This window comes from Pyxicephalus adspersus, chromosome 3 (assembly GCF_032062135.1).
Source record: "Pyxicephalus adspersus chromosome 3, UCB_Pads_2.0, whole genome shotgun sequence".
NCBI lineage: Eukaryota > Metazoa > Chordata > Amphibia > Anura > Pyxicephalidae > Pyxicephalus > Pyxicephalus adspersus.
This window is the reverse complement of record NC_092860.1, coordinates 47517519-47541522: the sequence shown is the minus strand read 5'-3', so window position 1 is coordinate 47541522 and position 24004 is coordinate 47517519.

Here is a 24004-nt window from a genome sequence, read left to right as displayed (position 1 = left end):
TTTGAATGAGTATAGCAAAAAATCCTTGGAAGTGAGTACTATTGTTTGAAATAATGGAGGGGAGGAATCAATTTATACCTCTGGGGTTTATGGAAGAGAGAATAGAAGAATAGGAGGGGGATGTTGACTAGGTGCCGCCCAACACCCTGAGCCCATACCAAGTTGTATGCCCTAACAAGGCATCCAAGTACCAAAAAATCAGGGTGTGTATCAGGGTGTTGGGTTGCTTCAGTTTTGCCAATGAACACAAGATTTTGCAGTAACTGCATAAGTTGAAAAATAGTTGGGGTACAGGTATCTAACCAAATTGTTTATTATACATTTTTTGGCTTTGAGGAGACAGATTCTCCAAATTGAGCACATACAGGGGGTTACTATTATGTGCAACAGTAGTCGGGATGGAAGATGGAACATGAAAAATATCCATATTCAGTAAAAAACAATGGGTACAAAATCAAAAATAAACTCAAATACATTGAGCCAGAAGGTATGTATACTTGGGCAAATCTTTTCAAAGGAGGACAAAGATGGTTTGATCTTGAGGTCAAAGGCATATTAGGCCCTATCTAAAATTTTTAAAGTGCATCTACCCCCACACTTCATTTACAATGGGTTTACGGATAGGGAACCAACTAGATTTTAGAAGGTTGAAGGTTTCCTGGTATGTCATATCTAGGAAGGTGGTCCACTTGGTAACATAAGTATGGGCATGACTGGAATCGTTATCTGAGTTAGCCAAGAGTTGGTAGAGATCTGCAATTGTTCAGCGAGAGGGAGAAGTGCCCATCAATTGTTGGATGGGTAATGGTAGGGCCAAAGATGTAGTGGGAAGCACATGGCTGAATAAGGTATGTTTCAACTGTGGATAGTACAAAAAGGTGATGAGCAGGTAAAGCGTACTTTACCTATGTTAAAAGGTAAGATTGTATGTTTCTCATCAAGGAGATGGGCTAGACATTTAATACCAGGGTTTTCCCAAAAGACTGCAGTTGAGAGCCTTGCCGCAAACCTGGGGTGGAGTGTATAGGTAGAGCAGGTGTGAGATGATGGAAAGTGCAGCTTTTTAACTTCTCGCCCTGCTATAAATGTATCTCTAAAGAGCAAATTACGTTTGATAGCTTGAGGGACTATCTGTAAAGGAGTGTGTAGTATACAAATAAGGGACCACCGGTGTGCCGCAAAGGATTCAAGCCCAAAATCGATGTAATCAGATGTGCTATGCCACTAATTTCTTACATGGTGTATCAAACAGGCCAGATTGTATTTTCATATATCAGGGAAATTCATACCTAGGTGTGATTTTGGTTGACATAATTTGTGTCTGGCGATGCCTGCAGTTTTACCTTGACTACAAACTAAGTAAAAGCCCCTTGAAGTTGTACATCTCCACGCCTGAGTAGGAAAGGCAAATTATGCAGTGGATATTAAAAGTGAGCAAAACTGTTCATCTTTATCAAATTACATCTACCCAATAAGGAGATCAGGAGCGCTTTCCAAATAGTAAGTTCTGATATTATCTTTGAAATAGTCTTTTCCTTTTTAAAATATGTGTTAGAAACTGTAATCTATAATAAAATTCGGTTTTGTTGAAAAAGCATTAACATTTGATGAAAAGTTGAAGAAAAACACTTCAACTGAATTTTCAAAAAAAATCTGTTGTTGCTGGCTCTACACTTTAATTGTAGGGAAATTACTGGGCAAGAAAGCAGCACCTAAAAAAAACACGTCTCAAGCAAGAAAAAAAAATATATTTAAAAAGCATGTGGCTTTTTCATCAATCTAAATTAGGCTACAGCTGGGGACCTATCCTCCATAACTTGTCCCTCAAATATTTGTGGGGAACTGAAGGGGGGAACGCACGCATACTGCCCCTTGCCACTCAGACTCCATGCTTGTAGAAAGGTTTGGTTTCAAAACAAAGAGGCACTACTCACCCTTTATTTTTTGTAAAAATGTTCAGCTTTCAAACATTTCACAAACATTCTAATGAAATGATTTGTTGCAAATAGGACACTGTACACTGCACTGCAAAATATGTTCAATTAATACAACAACCTGCCTGCTCACAAATTTCATTTTTATTATAAAGTTCTGCTTTACCTCAATAAACATTAATATTATTAATAATAATATTAATAATAAAAATAATAATAATAATACCAATAAAAAACTGGATTTATATAGCGCCAACATATTACGCAGCGCTATTGCTTTCCTTCCAGTGTCTCATTAGTAGTATTAAGGGATGATGTGATGAAAATAGTAAGATACTGGTCAATGAAACTCAAAATCTGAAAATTCAATACGCATCTAATCTTGCCATTTGTTTAATGTAAGGATGGCAACAGGTATTAGTTAGCGGCAGAGCTGCCAGGGGTGGTTACTGTCATTGACTAATTACTGGGTATGAGTAAAGGTTGCTGCTGAGTCTTCCAGAGCCATTCAGTCAGTGGCCCATTGTTACTGTTCGTGGATGGCCTGTGCATTTTTCTAGTTGAAATAGTGGTTAAGATTTGTGCTCAGAGTGGAACTGTAAGTACACAGTACATTTCCAAAGTAGAGGGACAGTTTGCTGACAGATGAGGCAAGCTGTTCTTTTCATCCTTGCTGGCCAAAACTTTGATTTGACTTTTAAATTGTGATTTGACTTTTATGGCTCCGGCATTTTATTTTGTTAGTGTGATACAAGTCAATTGCCTGACATAAAAGAGAAGTAGCACAAGAGTATTTGACATGGGAACAGAGTCATCCCTATCTTTGCTTTATATATATACTTCATATATACTCATTTATACTTTCACATACTTTTTTTTCTATTCAACAATGCCTATACAGTATGTATGTGATTGTTTTTTTTCCCATACAGATGCAGAGCTAACTTTTTATTTCTAGAGCAAGAAGAACAGCAGTTTTGTAGTCATATACAAAGGGAACAACATTCAATACCAAAATTAAATAACTTTTCCTTCTGAAATAAATGAGGCAAACCATCAAGTGGAAAACAAGTTGTAGACTAGCATACCCACACTAACAGTCTATTGTAGTATAGAAACCCAAATAAAAAATTAAAAATACAAACATACTTGTTTTATTTATGTCAAATACATTTGGTGTGCTATTTAGAAATATGCTATCAGTTAATGGAAAAGTATTTTCTTAATATTTTAATGATTACAAACAAATTAATGAGTGTCTGAAGCTATGTCTATACATATAGGTGCAGCATGTTTAATTCCCATACAATTACATCCTGCAAACAAAGCAGAAATCTAATTTTACAACAGGGTATAGCAAATATTATCTTGCCTTATTAATAACAGTACACAAATTCTGGATAATCATCTTGTTTTAATTAATTAGATGCCTACAGTTCAAGTTTTTGGGGCACAACAGGTTGTACATTCTAGAAACACATCTACAAATATTGCCAAGCAACAAAAAGAATTGCCATTGCTCTCTGCTGTGCCAAGTTTAGGGATATCTTACTGTGTCCAATTAATTCTGCAGCTGTGTCCATGGCTTACCATAGGATATATAAATTCAGAATGATGAATGCAAAAATAAAACTATAGTGCTGAGTCAACTCCTTACAGATCAAATGGCCTTAAAAAAATGCAAGATGATTAGACGAGACACAAGAGCAAAGAGCTCACCAGATACATTTGCATAAAATTAATGTATGTGAGTTTTTTTAAAAGTTTTAGGCGACCCCGAGTGTGACTCAGGATTATCACTTTTAGCATGTAAAATCCACCCAAGTCACACTCGGGATTAGCGCTAGGAGGGTTAAGGAAAGCGGCAAAACTTTCCTTACAATGACAAATCTATGTAATCACATGAACCACTTTTTTTTAGATTCAATGCAGCATTTCCTTTTGAAATGAAAGACATATTTGGAAAAGCATTACAGTGATAGGGCTTGGATATGCTGTGAAAAGTCATACGTATTACAGATATTGTGCATTGAATATGACTAACTGTTACTATGTTAAAGCATACTCACTTACATGCATGGAAATACGGACAGAATTAGAATGCAAGAGAGGTCAAACAACCACAACCAAGTAAGAAAACCCCATATTCATTTCCACATTATTATCATGCATGCATTTAGGTTATTTATTTAAAGGTCCATTTCTTTAAAGCTACATTTAAGATAATGCAGTGGGTTGTCCTCCCAACAAGGGATGTGTTCATTCTGTCAAAGAGGTTGTTAATTTGAAGATAGACGTTTACTTTTTCTTAGTTTCACAGGCTATATATATGTAGGAGGAAGATGCAGGACACAGCAGTTGCCTGGAGATGGGATGAGTATTTTTAAAGGACAATGCAGTTTATACTAGCGTAGCAAAATGCCTTTTCTATTGAAAAAGAAAATGTAATAAAAACCAAAAAAAAACAGCATCTCTACTTCCAGGACTAGAAGCCTGAAACCTCAGCCATGTGGGCTTGCTTTCCCAGACCTAGATAGTTGCCGTGTTTGCCCACTGCTGCACCTCTTTTTTACTTGGTATTTATAACTTAAAAAATAAGTAGCCTTCTGGGATGGGCTTTAAGGGCTGTATGTTTCTAAAACACAATTTATATGTCTTTTTATGTGCTTATATCTCATGGTGATTAGTTCTTCTTCTGATAATACTGTAAATTAAGTGACCTGGCATAGCAGCGTGGCTTCATCATAAATTTGCAAAAAAAATGACTTTCCTCCTCCAATCTCTATAAAAGTGAGCAGGGCTGTGTGTATTGCACTCTTATGTTCCACAGTCTCTGGAAACAGGAAAAATAGTTTACAGTAACAAAAATGTATCTGTTCCCAGATTAAGAGTAAATATCCTGAGATTTCAGGGTCTCTGTGTGCTGTGAATTTTAAAAATAATTTTCTCCAACATACTTAAAATACAGAGGTGAATGTGGGTTTTTACTGCTTGTTCAAAAAAATGAAATACTTCATAATCTGGGAACAGGTTCTCTTTAAAATGTGCACATCTGTAGCTATAAATAGGCCCTTCAGAGTTTGTAAGAAAAATCACAGGGAAGAACAGGATAAAGGATGCCGGTAACTGACACAGCCTGCCTATTCCATATATCGATTTTTAAACCGTAATAAGAAATTTATTACTTCAATTTCAGAAATTGAACTTCCTTTGCTGTAAATGCAACCCAAAGTACTGTTGTTATATCTAAATTTATACCATGAATAAGAGCTGTGTTTTAAGACTTTAATAAAGCTGGGCTGGATTTATGATGCTGTCAGCCTTCACTGTATACTGCCTGCTATAACATACTACGGATGCAATATGTTCTTTGACACATTTTGCATTATGGCCATGCAAGTGAAAGGAACAGTGGAGTTGTAGAAGGAAAACAGAAGTGAAAAATGCAGCAACTTTATTGGCCCAGGTGATTGATGAGGTTAGAACAGTAACAGGATTAAAACAAATCTGTCACTGGGAGGCAGCAGGGAATTCAGAGCTGTATGACAGCCATGGAATAGCATTTGAATAGTGTGCAAAGGACTGTATAAAATCACTGCTGGGTCTGAGAGCGAATAATCAATAACAGAACTGGAAACATGAAAAGAAACATTATATCCACATGAAATGACAGGATAAGAAAGCGTTATTAAAATCATCCTTGTAGTGACGACGTAAACCTGACAGTGATTTTTATGCAGTAACTGCATGCTTTGATTTGATTCCACAGGTTTAGTCTGACTTATAGCTGTCTATATCTTTCAATCTGACAGCTGTGAGAAGCAGTTTATCAAAGTAGTTCTCATTGATAATAACATCAAAATTTAATCAGTCTGAAGTAGGTATTCATCTTTGTCCCCAGCGTCACATGAAATTACTAGTAACTGTAGGTTGATGATTTGGCCGCTGTACAGGATCGCAGGGGGGGATCCTGGACAGAAGGTACATTTGGCTTTGGGTCTCTTGGGCACTCAGGAGTGATTGCTTGACCAGGGGCCTGACCGTGGAAATCTGTTCCTGTAACTGGGAAACAAACTCTACTACACTGTTCTTGCTCTCCTGTTTTCTTCACCAGATCGAGTAATCCCCTAGGCGGCGCTCATATACCAATTTAAATGGGGAAGAGAATGCCCGGGAGTAGGCAGTTCCCATCTTTTTGTACCACCCTTTTCAACATTAATTTTAGTTTTTTATTGATCCTCTCTACCAGGCCATCTGTCTGGGGGTGGTAGACAGAGGTTTGCAACTGTTTAATGTTAAATAGCCTGCATACATGGGCCATTACTATAGACATAAAAGAAGTACCCTGGTCTCTGAGGATTTTTTACCAACCCCACGAGGTGAGTAACTGTGCCCCAGCTTGTGCTGATCTGGACTGGCAAGGTCGGGTATGTCTTAGTATCACCATATATACACATTACACAGAGGGGTTTTCCCCTAAATGTAACCTCACCAACCACTTTAGCATGTACTAGAGTCACCATGCTACCTGAGTCCAACAGGGCTTTGGCCGGGACCTAGTTCACCTGCACCCTGCATTTGAAACTGTCCAGGCCTGCCTTGGGATTAGCAGTATTCACTCCTTGAGTGTAGAAGGACCTCCTCCACATTGCATGAGTTCCTCCTGCAGGGGACATTGGGCCCTGATGTGGCCTTAGGTCACACTCTACAGGGTCTCCTTTCTGAGGTTGGAACTCCTGCTGGAATACCGGTGAACCACTGGGTGTAGTCATGCAGGTTCTGGGGTTCCTCCGGACAGCATTATCTCCTGGTGAGCGAGGCCTGGTTCTCCTCCACGACGGTGTATCGCTACACATATTCCACCAGCTGGTCTGCTGTTTTAGGCTCCCCATGACTTACCCACCTCTGCAACTCCTCAGGCAGGGACCACAGAAACCGGTTGACCACAAGATGTTCCACTATCTGGGGACCGGTCAGTGTCTCAGGCTGCAGCCACTTGATAGCCAACTGTATGAGATCATGCATCTGGTACCGCTGCAGAGCCTTGAAGTGGCCATACACAATAACATACGGATATACGGATATAAGGAAGTCTGTGGCATTACATATGACTTTGCACAATATGCAATAATTTTAGTGCTTGTGTTGTGAACTTGTGAAAATTAATTTCTCCACAATGCTTTCAGATACTGAGATAAATTAGATTAGAGGTCACTGTTTCTTAATGTAATATGTATAACAAACTCTTGCAATAGAGTACAAGTACAAAGATCTTGTTTTTCATACAAAATAAAAGAGTAAAGTATTTCAAACAGTGCCATGTCCAAGTACACCTGGCCACAATCTGTTGCAAAATTTGGCAGAGGGGCCCGGCCAATGGGAGACTGGGCAGGGATGGATTATTTCATCATGACACCACTGAATGTGAGGTCATGATGGCATAACTCTGCCCACTCTCCCATCGCAGATCTTAGCCTTCAATGGGAGAGTGGGCGGGGGTTGTTCTGCCACTTCCCCGAGTCCGGAATTTGTACTAGATTTGTCCAAAAATCATACTAAGAATACGTAAAATCACTCTAATACATATCACTATAGCAGCATTTTATTTTAGGCTAACACAAAAAAAAAAAATACAGGACAGCTTGAAAAATAACTGGTATTTATAAGTATTATGCACAACACAGGTTTCAAATCTTAGAGAAAACCTATTTTTCTCAGTACTATTGGGATCTCCAAAAAGGTTGAAGGCAGGTCGGATATCTCTGACTTGCAATTGTAGTTGAGTGGTTCATAGCACTTAAGCACCATGTCTAGAATAATAGAAAGAATACAGCGCTATCAAGTCACAATGGTTGATTGGCTTTGTGCTCCTGCCATAAGATGATTGCAACCATTCTCCTAAAAAGTGCAGTAAAAGCTCCTGAGCAATTTTCTACATCCATGAAAAACTTACCTTTCTGTAAGTCGCAGCACCTCTTTCTTCCCGCCCTCGGGTGTCACGTCATGATGACATAACCCTGCACATAACTCTGCAGGCTCAGATCTGCGATTGGAAAGTGAGCGGGTTGTGTCCAGAGACACAACCCCGCCCACTTCCCCGAGCCTTGGGATTTGATCTGCGGCTCTGGCCAGTGCACCCCCCCCCAGCGGGGTGCTTTTCCTGACCCCGCTCGGGGTGGCACTGGCCAGAGCTACCGACCGCAGAGAGAGTTCAATGGGCTGGATTTAAAAGCCTAATAGGCTGTATATGGCCTCCGGGCCGTAGTTTGCCCATGCCTGGTGTAAGGCATAGGAAATAGCCTCATACACGAGAAGAACCTCAAAGTACTCCCAAACTTTTACCATTCACAATGTTGCCTTCTGGGAGAACTCTCTGATTATATATCTGGGCATTAATAAAGTAAATGTAGATTATAAATAAAAGAAAGAGAAAAATACATTATTAAAGGGAAAAAGGGGGAAGGGAAAGGAGACCACTGACTAATGAGAACAAAATAGGAATATTCATAAATATATGGTGGGTAGTGACAAATCAAAATCTCTCAGAAGGTAGCTTCTAATCTAAGACAACCAAACTTTCCAAAAGACTTTCATTCTGTAAATGTGTTTTTACCCTTTATTATACCTTGTGCTTCGGTAGATGATGACACTTATACTAATATTACTTGCCTGAAAACTTACCTGGAAAAAAACAAGTTGAAATTAGATAGAATGTGGTTCTGATAAATTTGACTGAAATCAGTCGCATTTAAATATAACGGGTATAAAGGGTGGACATAAAGTGCAAAATGTAAAATAAAGATTTTACCATAGAGACTGTTGGTATACCATTGCCTTACCTACAAGTCCTTGTTCACCTATTTCCGTGTTCTTGGCTAGCGGGGCTTTAGTGAACTTATACAAATGTGCAATACGTGTACACATTTTATGAATATATTAATCTAAAGCACACCATGAATGAGATGCATGTGGCATATCATGGAGAACAACTGAAAACAAGTTCAGAGTTTATCATTTACACATACCAATTATTCAAAAGTGTCCTTATCTCTTTAGGTTTGATGTGTTAAAAAATATATATGTATCTGTAAAATATCAGTCCACATGTGAAGTGCAGAAGTGGATTTACATTTGTATATGATTATTGTAAAGCAGTTATCTGCTGAATGACTTTCCTGTAACACTTTTCCGGAGTATTGAAATGTTAGCTGTTGCTATGGAAACAAGCGCAATAGGATGGATGGGATCTGGGGCTATAAAATGAAATGTCAGCAGAAACTCCTGACTACATTTGTATAACAAACAGAAATAATGCAAGACAGACTATTTCTATGTCTAACATATTTTTAGCTTAAAGATTCTAAGTTATACAAATTTAACTTTAAATATTGGTATATCAGTTGCCCTTTAATGTAGTGTTTTAGTTAAATTTGATATTTATTTTTCTTTTTTTTTTTGCATTTAAGACGCAAAATAAAATGGGTTATATTTATCAGTGACAAGTAGAGCATTTGGCTTTAATGTAGAACTCCATCCTTGAAATAAAATTGAATTATTGCTGTTATTAAAACTTTAAATTCGCTTTATTAAAACTTAAAAAGGCATAAAAAGTGTTTTGTATATAAAAAATAGGTTGTATGCAAATTTTTAGTTGCTATGGGGAACAAAAATTTTATTTTGTTAGAATATGTTTTTGTGCATGATATCCTTTGTGCATCGGTGCAAAAAAGCCATACTTATTTCACTCATTACAATGCACATCAAGCTCTGACCTTTGAGCACTGGGTTTTTGAGGGTTTGTTTGTTGTTATTCTGTATCTCACACCTACAATAAACCTACCATTACAATTATAGACTGGTCATTTTTTTTGTCAGAGGGCAAATGTACAAAATCAGCAGGGAATCAAATACTTCTTTCCCTCACAGTACTTCATTATTTTGATGTATAATTCAAAATTGTATATTTTTACATTGTATATTGCAGTATTTGCCTTTCAGATTTATGTATTTGCTGAAAAATTTTCCCAAAATGGTTATCCCTTTATATCTTCAGATAATATTTTCCTAATTTTTTTTATCCTTTTTGGGTTAGTGGGTTTTGTTTTAGTTTAAGTTAAATTCCAGCAAAAAGTCTCAGCCAAGGCTTTATTTCTTTGAACAGTGTTGTTAGTCCCCCTTTTTTTCAGAAGAGCAGAGCAATTGGATGACCTCCAATCACCAACTGGCAAGAGGGTGACAAAGCTGTGTTGCTAAAATGCTATCTGCTAACAGAAAAAGTATATAAAGATGACATATATACTGTCTTCATATATATACATATAAATTTTTATAGCTGATATTTTTAATTATAAAATCAGCTTTATGTTGTGAGCTCAGTTTCAATTAATAGTAAACAAGATGGCCACTATCAAAGCACATTTCTGAAATTACTATTGAACTATAGTTAAATGGGCTTTTGGGATATATATATACCTTATTTTTTATCAAACAGGACATACAGTTGGCAGGGATCCCTTTTTGGCTCAGCTCGCACAGTATGGCATTTTCAAATTACAAAGAAAGTAATATAAGCCAATAAATCAGAGACTAAACCATCTGCTCAAAGATAATGTAGCATTACCCTTATTAAATTGGCACAGAGTTTCTCTACGTGTCACTTTACGGGAAGACACCAATAATATTTATGGTTTTAATCTTTAGGAAATTTATAGGGTTCTCTTTGCACAAGCTGGTAAAATTCTAGAAACGTTAAGAGTGATTATAGATTTCTTTAATATAGCGGGAAGAAAGTGCCAAGTGACAAAAACACTACTAAAGTTCACCTAGCAGCGTTTGCAAAATTCATTATATTTCAAAAAAGAATAATTGTTGTGCCATTTTTTATATATTTCGAATTTTTATGCATGTCAACCCTCTACTGCTTATAGAATCCTTATATAGGGCTGTTGTGGCCCTTTTTACCCGTTATTTTTGGCAACTTAGAAGCATCATATCTTTCAATATCACAAAATGTCTAGGATCAGTCCTCATTCAGGTGTTCATTTCTTGTCAGCTAATCTATGCCCTACAAAAGTTTTCTGTAGCAATATTGGGGCTGTCATAGCAGACAACCAAATTGAGAGCTGAACCAGATTGAACACCCCCCTCATGTGATCTCATACAATGCTCTTTAAAATGCTGTTTACACTTCGTCCACCAGCACCTACACAGAAGTTATATTTTTTTAGCCTTTTTTTTAGATATAAAAGTTGAAAATAGATTCTGCAATTTTGCCCTTTTTTGAATAATGATGTTTGGTAAACCACAATGTGCATATCTTATTGCAGTTCCTAATTAGGCTGTGGTCTGGACATTGACTGGGCTATTTAAGATATTGAAGTTCTTGGGAAAAACTGTGTAGCTAATTTGTTTTCATTAAAAAAAAAGTCTTGTTTGGGCTGTCTGTGTTCTCGTTGATGCAGAACTTCCTACTTCCAACTGATTTCTATCAAACTCTCATTAACGAGCTGGATTTTTTTTAGTTTTTTTCATAAAGATAAGAAAAATGACATAAACATGTCGGATAACATTTAGTACCGCTGTCTACTAATGATTTTTTGGTTTAGGTCGGCTTTAAATAAGTTAGCAGCTAGCAATATTTGGTCATAAACAAAGTGGGCCTAATTTATCAAATGTCTTAGAATTAGCTTAATGCTTCTGTAACAATCAGATTATCCCCATGATTAGTATGGGAAAGTAAAAAGTAAAAACTGGTGGTTATGACCATGAAGATTCTCTAAGAAAATACTTTCTTCACTTGATCTGATAAACAAGGTCCAGTGTATTTACCTGGCAACAAGTGTTGCATTAGAAAATATTTTAAAAAATATAATTAATGCAGAAATAATTTACAAATTTGATGAAGTTTGTGCTTTTGTTAAACTGTTAAGAATTTTCCATAGCTTGAATTTCTCCTTTAGTCAAAACATGACGGTGCTATAAATAGTCTATTCATTTTGGAAGTAGCCATGGAAACCCAAAGGCTTTTATACCGTGGTTCTAAATGCACACATAGCAAGCTGCTTGTATTGTATGGCAGACAAGTTCTTTTTGTCATCATTGCACTCAATAACATCCAGTTGGCACTTTAATATCAATTATACCCCCTTTTACCCCCCAAAAATAATGGCAAGTTGATGCCTGTAACTTGACAAAAGAGAGCTTTGGTATTTTACACTCTATGGCATCAGACTTGGATGAATTGGATTATGATCCTGATCCTGCAAAGTACTTACATGGACCGGTCTCGCTCTCAGTAATCTTTTTGTGAATACAAATTGGTAGGTTCTTCTTTTCATCATTTACATTTTTTTCAGAGACTGAAAATCAGGATTTATAATTGGCAACTATTTGTAAAGCAGAGCCAGACTTTATTATGAAGTATAACCTTACTGTTTTTTGTATGCAATGTATAATAAATATATACACAGATCCAACCCCTTCACACATACAAGGCCAAATAAATGCATTCATTAGAAAGCAAATTTAAAAGTTTATTATGTGTAATAAGAAATATAAAATGAACTCCCGGTTTAGTAAAAACTTTCCATTCAGTGGGGCTATCCCCAAAACGATATGAATTCTTCTTTATGTCTAGGTGTGGTTTAAATAGTACTTTTTGGGACTTAATTCCATGCTCCCCCACATGGTTCATGAGACTGGTCACAAATGTCCCATAAACCAATCTTGCCAAGGTCAACCCAAAAAGCAAAGGCTCAGAGTAAAAGAAAAGAAAAAGGAATACATGGAGGGACTATACAACAGGGTGGGGGGTAATGAAACACATAGGTGGGGTTTGGAAAAGCTAGCATAGGTGGGTTCCGATTGCAGTGGCTGGGATTTTGGTTTAGTCAGAGATGAAGAGAATGAGGTTCACTCATCCTTTCTCCCTTAAAAAAAGTGGTGTGACGAACGCCTCTCAGCCCGCACCCCTGCGCATAGACTTTCCAGCACGCTCAGTAACAGTCAACGCACCAGCAGGCCGAAGAGGAGTTTGTCTTGAGCCAAGATTAACTACTCCTGTTAACCCTTGCCAAACACACCATCACAGGTAGACTGCCACCACCTGTTTAGACAGAAGCATGAACCGTTACCCTTGACAACCGCAGTTGTGCTTCTGCTTCTGTAGAGTCACCCACTGCCACTCCAGACAGGGATGTTTTAGAAATCGCAAGCTGCACTGTTTCTGTTTAGAGCATTCAGAGATTCAGCTTACACTTTTTATAGGGTTTTATAAGTAAAAGCATTCAAAAACAGTGCATAAACAAATACAGAAAAATAAACACTAATCTAAGAATAATAACAGAGCACTAGCAGAACTAAAGCAACAGCATAAAATACAAATGGAAAACTATGAAATAATACTTAGGTAGAGTTGGTTTTCCTGGTCCAGGTTGCTATGTAAAGTCCAAGTTATCAGTCAGAGTCACTGGGCTCCCTTCAGTGCTCAATGTGTCAGTGCCGTTGTCCTTAGCAAAATGATGGTATGAGTGTGAGCTCCCTCTGCTGGGCTTACATGGCTTTTTATATGCCAACAACAGAGGTGGGACTAATAGGACCATCCAATGATAGCAGGGTGGGGGCTGTCTTAGGGGCTGTGACCACATGGATTATGGACACTTCCAAAATGCCCTGGTTCTAGCCAATATTAATATTTACATAAGTACAGACTTTATGAACTGCCAACCCCCAGATTATTTATCACCACAAATACAATGTTCATAGAGACCAAACTAGGTATGTCTGGGACTTATGGCTCACCAGAACAGGCTACATATGGTTTCCAGGCTTCCCTGTGGTTTAGGAGACTATTTTTGGTCTCAAAATGCTCATTATAATGACCTAGCTATAAATCAGGCATCTATTACTTTATACAGAATGGTATAGTGGAAATATGAAGATTAGGAATAAATGTGTTTCAGAATACATATCGGAGATTTATCTGAGGTTTTTGACACCTGGGACACAAGACTCCAACTTTTACAAAAATGGAGATACACTGTCTACAAACGATACATTAACAGCAAGCTATTACAACTTAAGACCCTTTGTTATTTTAAAGGGGAGAATAAATTCAATTAGCAAAAAGACCTTAGGAAGACCCTTTGTTAATTTTAAAGGGGAGATCCGGACTTAATATTTTCCACCATATCCCACTAAATATTTTCCACAATATCACAAGGGGTAGCTTGCTTTTGTGGAAATGTTGTGTTTGTCATGATAGCATTGTGTGAGCTGTAAGGACCATGAATGGGTTAAATTTGGTTAAAACAACAATTGTTAGGGACCCTATTGGAGGTATGCTGTTCCTTATGGAGGGTTTAGTTCAGATTTACGGACCGTAAGTAAAGTGGCTGTGGAGACTTGGCCCCTGAGGTGGTGATGTATGTGGCAGCCTTACAAGGATGAGTAGTCTCTGCAGACATTTAAGCGCCTGTATGAACCTTATACCCAGCTCTAATTTTTGGTATACATGTTGCTGATGTTCTGCTAATGATGTTATAGTTAATATGGTTGATAGGGCCATTTTGATTCCAAAATGGAAGTGGGAGTCTGGTGTTATTTTTTTTTATCTTGAAAGGTATGTACAGGCATAGGCCTGTGCAGGTCCATAAAGACAACTTTCTGAATGGCAATAGGGGACACATACGGTTGATTTACAAAAAACACAAGCTGTAGCTAGGGTCCCCGGTCTTCATCATATGTGCTCTGTAATTAATGGGACCTTTACAAGTGTGTTGAATTTGTGTGTTTGTGTGTCTACTAAAATGTATTAAACGTATTAAAAAATGTATTAAACTCTTCTTTTGGAAATTAGCAGAGTTAATACCATTTGCCTACTTTATTCACTGAGCTTTACTAATCTTGGTAGTATGCACATAATTTTAAGAGTTTTCTAAAATGCTTGGCTCATTGTAAGCTTTCAGCAAACATACAGGGTTGTACTTTCATTTTGTTACACGAGGTTCTCTTTCTGCCTCACCAGTGGCACATAAATGGCTTCTATAGGGATTCGTAACTAATTACAATACAGTGCAGTTGGTGTTAAGATCAACAAATTACCTAAATAAACCAGAAACTCATTATCTGCTACAACAATAGGCTGGCCTCTCAATGCATATTAGGATGCCACAGTGATTTTTGTGACCTATTTCTGAGTATAGAACTATTGCATCAGCTGAAATGTCATGACATAAATGCTGCAGATCTTAGCTCATACCATGAGTGACCCTTAAAGAATTGTTTATGCTATGCTAAATATAGGTAATTATTATTATTATTATTATTATTAATAAACAGGATTTATATAGCGCCAACATATTACGCAGCGCTGTACATTAAATAGGGATTGCAAATTGGGTTCTGATTAAGGATGGACTGATCAGAGTAACAAGGAATTTGGGATATCAGTTGAACCTGGGGAGGGGAGGGGTTAGCAGGGCAATAAATATCAATGTGCACTCAGCTGGAACTAAGGGATAGTGAACAGATAAATCTATGAGGAGATTAAAGTTGGTGAAATAAATTCATACTTAAAGTTTGTATGGTTATTAAGTAGTGTGCTGTGGTTCCATCAGATACCAGAACTTTACTAACAGTAACAATAATATACTATAATTCCCCTATAAAAGTTCAGCTAGATAATTTAGGAGTATGGCATGTCAGTTCCACAACCTAACAATTTATTTAATACTCTGCACAAAGTGAACTACATTTTAAAGTGTAAACCCAAAATATTTGGTTGTTGATAGAGTGGGCAAGTGTTAACCCCCCCCCCCCATTTTATGTTTTTACTGCTCAAATAGAGATCCTAATGGGGTTCCAACATCTCCATTTTAATGCTGAGAGTGTTTTGGACATTGGAACTTGGAGATTTTTATTGTTTATGTGGACATTAGATATGGATTAGAAATAGGAGCAGCAAATTTAGTACTGACATCAAACAACTAGTACGATAGTTGAGAAGATGGTTTTATGATTGATGTTGATGTCTGCCCGTGTCTCTCCTGCTTGCCTCTCTACATATCTTCCTGCCTCACTATATGAAGGGAGATTTTTCATGACTTTAAATAAATTCTTGAATTGCCAAGTCAGTCACCTGATCTGAACCCAAATGAGCATGCATTTCACTTGTTGAAGACTAAACTTCGGACAGAAAGGCCCACAAAAAGCAATTGGAAGCCGTGAAGTACAAAAAGCTCCAAAAAGTTCATTTTTTATTTCAAAAATTTCCAATAGTCCAATGCAAAAACTTCAAACCAGATTGCGTAAATTCACTCAACACTGAATAAGATGATCTAAACAGCATCCAAATATTCACTCTCCAAAACTATATTTTCACTGATATTTTCCAATATTACATATTTCAGCACTTGTGTTTTCACATTAGAATGTTCATCTTTGCATAGGGTTCACATAACTTCAGGGAGCTCATGTTACCTTGGTAGGTGCACTATGTAAAAAAACAGCAACATATTAAAAGCACAGACAGAAAATATATGAGAAGCGAATACCAATAGACATCTACCATCTTCTGTAGAAATGCAAAATGAAGGCACACAGGCAATATTAAAAATAAAATAAATTAAATTAAATAAATAAATAGGAAGTAAAAGGGATTAATAAAATGAAATTACCCAATTATTAAAATCTCATATAAGCTTTAGTGTATTACTGTTCTTTTAGAAGACATTTTTTATTTTTTTTAAATCTGCATTTATGCAGAAAATGCCTGGGATTTTACAATGATGGTCCTGGTCTGGGCACATCTTAGTACAGAGTGACAGAATTTACACAACTGTGTTCTTGCATTGTCACCTTGACCCAGCCTCTATGCTAACATACTTTGTGCCAGCATGGTATACTATCGGGAATCCCAGTGGGAAGAATGCCACCCTTACAGGTAGCCAAAAAGATTGTAAGTGTTATTTGACCTAAGAGGTCAAAATTGCTCATGGTTCTAGGAACCCCCAGCAACCTCTGGAGGAACCCTGGTTGAGAAAAACTGTACTAGAGTGTGTGCATGTTAGGAGGAAGTTCATGAAGAAGACTGCAGGAGACATCAGCTATGGTATCTAGCATTGAAACATGGACACTGTTTAGGATACACAGTTGATTAGCTAAATGTCATCCAGTAAAAGTTTAAAGCGACTTTAATTTCTTCCTTCAAGTATGCTCAGCTATCTTCCACATCATCCTATACCAGGGGTGGGTAAACTTTCTAAAACAATCTAAAATAAAATTTGCCAGAGGGGCCGGGTCAATGGTAGAGTGGGCGGGGTTAATCCATTATGACGCCCCTGAACGTGACGTCATGATGGCATATCCCTGCCAACTCTCCCATTGCAGATCTGAGCCTGTGATGGAAGAGTGAGCGGTTTGTGGGCAGTGACACAGCCCACCCCCTTTCCCATCGCACGCTCAGATAGGGGGACGTGTTCCACGGCTTTGGCCAGTGCGTTCCCCCGGCGTGGTCCTTCTCCTGACTCTGCTTGGGGTGGCACTGGCCAGAGCCGCGGAACACCCAAAGGGCCAGAGAAACATACCCATTGGGCTGTATACAGCCCACAGGCCGTAGTTTGCCCTTGCCTGTGCTATACACTGGCTATTGAAAGAACAGCTTGCAGTTGGTCTTAATATACCTTTCCCCACCTCCCCTACTATAGCATTGGTCATCGATGTGATGGCTTTATTGAACAATAGTAATGCGTGGGATGCAGGAGTTAATGATTTCAGAGCTTGACTTTGAAACTATTGTTTAGATTTTTTTTATAACTACAGGTAAGGTTTTGGCTCTAAAGGCACAGGAAACCTAAGGTAGAGCACATTACATGCCTTGCTCTTACACATGTTCTCTGTTTATATGAAGTCTTTTATGATCTATAATTCATAATAAAGTCCACATAGTGTATTCCAGTTTTTAGAATCCACACTGAATATGTATGAAATGTACTAGGCAATTCCAGATAATCACTTGAAACCAAATCTTTTGAACAAATATGCACACATGTATTTTTAATGCAAAACTAAAATTTAGTTCAGTGGTTTAGCTTTATACTCGTGTTTAAATAACTGCGTGTTGCTATTTTCTACCATCAGCTTCCAGACTAATGCAGCTACTAAATCAATTATAAATTAGTCTTCCATTCATTCTACTATTGATTTGATATTTAGACTTTAGTGTAGACCATTACTGTGTATTCAAACAGCTTGTTGTGCTGTAAAATGCAGTGTTTTATGGTATATTGGGTTATTCATGTGACCACTGTCTGATACGAAAGGGTTTCATGGAATATAAAATGTATGAATATTCATTAAAGAATAGCATTTGTTTCCTCTGAGATGTGAAAAAAATACAATCTCCTCTTCATTCATCCTGTCTTACCTACAAGGCATAAAAACAGAGAAAACTAACTTGCAAATGGGTTTTTAACATATTTCTTTCTATGCTTTGGTATAATTATATGTGATTTATTATTGTTTGTATTTCTTGACAAATATCATATGGAAGAATAATTTGCTGTGACAGAATTTTCATTTTACATAAATTGTTTAGTAAAACATGAAAACATAGAGTTATACTATATTTATTTTCTGTCCTTTGTTCTTGTTTTTAGTACTATTTTTAGATATTCCAAAGATAGACAGCATTTTTTGTCTTGTTTGATGTACTATTTTAAAGCTATATGTACTAAATCAAAGCTAGAGCATAACCCTACAGCAATCTTAAAAATTGTTTATGAGAATTGTGCACAATATAAAACACATGGTCAGCTTGACATATTAAATGCTGTGAGCATGGACTCAAGGGGATTGCAAGCAATGGTGTTAAGGTATTGGTCCTCTCCTCCAGAAATATGCTTGTTCATGCATGAGTGCAGCCTACATATATTTCCACATGTAATTAATTTAGTTTCATTGACTTTCATGACGTGTACACACGTCAGAGGATTCTTGCTCAATTCTAATGGTTATGCTTGTCTCAAATGAGAATTTGAATTGTAAAAGATGTTGTTTATGAATCCATCCGGACAGATTCATGAATGACCAATGGGGAACAATGCCATACAAGTCAATACAGGAGAGCACAGCAAGGTGCTGCTCACTCGTTCTCCCCCTCCCCTCTCCATAGAACAAAACAGCATTGTGTGTTCAATATTTGTCAGTTCATCTGTCACTCTTTGTTGCTGGAAAGATTGTTTTCAAAATTGCAGGTGTATACGCAGCCATAGAGGTTACTTTTGTATTATATATATATATATATATATATATATATATATATATATATATATATATAATAAATTCTTTTTCTTTTTTTGATTGATTGATATTTTTTACAATAGCAAATAATCATAATTGTATACTTAGCATAAAGTGGTTGTTTAGCCAAAACCAATATGGAGTTTTATCTCTTATTGTTTACCTGCTTCATAGATTGTCACCGGTATAACAGAACTAGGGTGACTGTTTTGGAGGCAACTATTTAAAAAAAAACCTCTTCATTGTACATCTACAGCCTTCAAATTTTCAAGTTGTGATATTTTACAGTTTTGTTTTTTAGGTTAAATATGCTTTAATGCTATTTATTATTTATCTTTTTTTACTGATCTTAACAGTTATTACACTTTTATTCAGAGCACAGATTCTCCTTGACTATTTCTACGCCTTCAGCAACAGAAATTCGTTGTGTACACTGTTTTGTAATGACAAATCTGTGGAGGACAAATACATGTGTGCTCCTTTGCACAGAATAATAGCGGTAATTTAAAACTTTACCCAAGACAGCACAAGTAAAGAAAAATGCACAGTAAGCAGTTCAACGACAAAGAAGACAAAGACTACCAGCACCAAGGTAGCACACTGGATTGTGTCAATACACTTCTTACTATTGTTATATATAATTTTCTTATTGCTCCATGGTTTTATTTGTTTTTTTTATTTTAAACACTGCATATAAATAGCAAGATGTTTGTCTTTGATTATTATAGAAATATGTAGTAATTCTACTGAAATAGGTAGAATGTCAGTTAACTAACAAATCTAACCATCACATAAGATTTGAATGTTTATATTAGGTTGACCGAAAAAGGTTATCAGCCTGGTTACATTTTATCAGAGCTCCCTAAGCCTTACTTATGGTTTCAATGTCCTGCACTGATGATAAAAGACAACATGTCTAAACAACTGAATGCAGTTTGAAATAAACGGCTCTTTATATGCTACTGTGTAGTATCCATGTTATAAACGGATGTGCTCGCAGTTGATCCAGAAGCTTAAAGGAATATTTTGCATGTTTTGTTAAATATCCCAGTTAGGGAAATTAACCCCACATTCTTTGGGATTGTCATAGAAATGAGACATGAAATTACCTTTGTGTTAAAAAGGCGCTACTGTGCTTTATACTAATTCAGTGGAGGGCTTTTCAGCACCAATAAGCCCATCTTGCCATACCCTGTCTGGTTATTTTATTTAAAACATCATTTCATATTTTATAAAGTTAAAGCTGAACTCCAGCCTAACTTTTATTATTGCACAGTTGTGGACTAAAATGACTATGATTTCACTTCACATTATAGGTTTCTTATAGTGTGCATTAAGTTTGATTGAGATCTGGTGGCTGTGAAGTATATTTGAGTATAGTGAATTACTGCCATGTTTATGAAACCAATTTGAGATGATCTGAGTTTTGTTGCATGGTACATTATTCTGCTGCAAGTAGCCATCAGTAGATGAACACACTGCAGTCCCATCCTGAACAGTCGATGCAAGGAAAGATGGATCCGTGATTTTATATTGTTGGCCACGTGACCCTCCCATCTGAATGTTGCAGTACAAACTGAGACTCATAAAACTAGGCAATTACTTTCAAATCTTCCTTTATCTATTTTGGTGAGCCCGTGTGAATTGTAGGCTCGGGTACCTGTTTTTAGCTAACTGGAATGGCACCCGATGCCTCAAGGTTCAAGGTATTTAAGGCATTTAGAGATACTTTTCTGCATAACATGGTTGTAACAAGTGATTATTTGAGTTACTAGCTGCCTTTTTATCATATTGAAACACTGGCATTCTCCTGGCATCAACAAGGTATTTGTGGAGAGAGAACGGCTGCTCATTGGATGGTTTCCCTTTTTTCTAGACTCTCCTCTGTAAATTCTAGAGATGGTTATCAAGAAAATCCCAGAAGATATGCAGTTACTGAAAAACTCAGACCAGCCCTCTTGGGTCCTCAGAACTGCCCGCATGCGCAATAGAGAGTCATCTGTGCTTTAGTTAGGAAGAGGTAAGTGTGACAATTGGGCCAACAAGCACTTGAACAGGTGTACCTGGGGCCAGTGAGTGTAGATAATATAAAATTTAGTCAAACTGAAAAACCTTATGATTAAAAAAAATTAAAAATGCATTACTTATTCTTATACGTATACTTTCTTATTGCAAAGGACTAGGGATCAGTATGTTTATTTGGTAGATGCTGTAGCACCAGTATTCACCAGACACCGGTACCCCAATCTAACGCAGTGTTCACTTATAGCAAGCCCCCATTCAGCCTCAGGAGACTGGTTGTTTCTCCCAGCACTTGGTTGCCCCCAGGACTTAGTCCGCAGAGGATGCTGTCTGGGGATGGGCCGGCAGCTGACAATGAGCCCACAGATAAACAGTGGGCTAATCCAGGTTATCCAGAAAACAAGTTAAAGTCAAACACAGGAGATCAGTCCACCAAATGAGGTACAAGGGAGTGGGCACAAGCAGAGTCGGACTCACAGAGAGAGGTTGGTCCAGGAGTACAAGCAAAATGTCAGGGAACTGGTCAGCAACAGAAAAACACATAGGAATCTCTCCAACACAGATTAGCAAAGCTAATGCTACAACAGGCACTAGGGACTGGGAGCAGAGAGGCTATAAAGTCACAGCAGCATGGGATTGCTCTTGGTCCGCTCTGCTAATCAGCTGAAGCACGGCTCCGAATCCCCCTCAGCTGTGCAGTCTCAGTGCAGGAGATGCTGAGAAGAAAAACACAACTCAGGGGAGACAAGGATGCTGCAACTGCAGAGCACTAAATCCTAGAACTGCTGCGAGAGCCACCGCCATGGGGAATAGGCCGAGCACGCTCTACTGTGATGAGACAATGCCTGGGATTGTCGACCAAAAGAGCATCTCCTAACAAATACAGGACTTTTCTTCTTTGTGTCAAATGTGCAAGAGTGGTCTAATAACTGAAGGAGGAATAATCATGTAGCAATAGGAAAGGTAGAAAAAGCATTGATCTACAGAAAAGGAGCAATAGCTTGCATGTACATGCAGGTTCTTATCTTCAGCTTTCTTTGTAACACAGAAAACAGTACATAGCACACTAGTGACATTACCTAATCTTGTTCAAGATGTGATAAGACTAACAGTCACAGGCACAGTGCCTTAGATCTAGCAATACTGGAGACATACAGCTGTAAGGCTGTAGATATATAAGTACAATGCTAAATTTCAGAAAGAATTCCAGGCATTTTTCAGGGTACTGCTTAGACACAATTAACTTCTCTAGATGTTCTTTATAGGATAACACATTTTTTTTGTTTTAGTTCAGATCTACTTGAAGTGATAAGTGCAATTTTATCCAAAACTGCAGGGTTGCAATTGTTGAAATGTATTACAAAATAAATGCAAGTTTATATGATTTTAGATTAGAAATACTTAAGCTCTCATACATCCAGGGGAACTGCACCAATGGCATGATTTAAAATGGAGGTTAGTTAAAATAGATGTTTTCAGCAAGAACCCTTACTTCTGTCTTTTTCTTTGTTTCTGTGTAGGTGCATGCAGGTACTGGGTGTATACCAGTCTCAACCAATGTAAACAGCAGGAGCAGCAAAAAAAGGAGAAACACAAGACTATATTTTATTATTTTTCAATACAAAAGTTAGCTTGACCAGCTCATCCTTTTTGGATAAAGTGCCCTTGATCCCTTCTTATCTAGCTGGTATTTGAGATAAACATAAACCACATGAACATTTGTGCAAATTAAGTGTATATATTTATATCTTGGAAGTTGTATTCGACTTCTATAATATTAAGTTTAATCTTTACACCATATACCGTAAAACAAGTCCTGGGCCCTGTAATGTTTTTGCTAGGCTTTTCCCATTCCTGTGTCTTTGGGAAATTCTGTGCTTCCACTTAAGATTTTTTCTTCTAGCTGGGTAGCCCATATGTCACCGTTTCTTCCAATATCTTCTCAGCCACTCCCTCTTTTCAGAACCCCTAAAATAACATAAAGCTCCTATTTGGAACAAATTGGCTGGGGACAGCCATTTTAATAATATAAAACATTTAATAACATACACACACACACACACACCACCAGTTGTAACATCAAAATCTTGCATTCAACATGGACACCATGCCCTCCTAAACCCTTCTGACAAAAGTCCACCCTTACCAATCCCCCCCATCATTATTCTCCACCCCTCCTTCTTTAACCCCTTTCTGACTGGTTCCTTTTAGCACCCAGTCATGTAGCCCCTGCACCTATGTTTTTTTCCGTATGTGGGCTCCTGGCCTACGCATCTTTTAATTCCATTGCACAAAATCATCTTTTATTTATCCTGAAGTAGTATGTGCACCAAGTTTCGTAATTTATGAATAATATCAATCAGGAGATATAAAAAAGAAAACAGCTCTGTAAAGTATGCATTTGTCTCTATTTATTTGAGTGTGACAAATGCATATAAGCAATATGGTTTTATTGCCATAAGTGGGAGAAATTGCATATAGAATTATCTCTGATATTCTGCATGGGTGATTCACAGGGGGGTATTTTAATTTAATTGGAAAAAAATACTATTTCAGTATTACAAATTATTCTGTTTAACTGAATTTCAGATTTCCACTTAAACAGAAGTCTTCCAATAATTTGTTACTGTAAAATCTTGCTATTACAGCTGTTGACAATGCTTGGTTACTGTAAAATTTCACTATTACAGCTGTTTATAATGACTGTTCCTTTTGAATAAATGTGAACATGGCAGGATAATTTGCTTGTT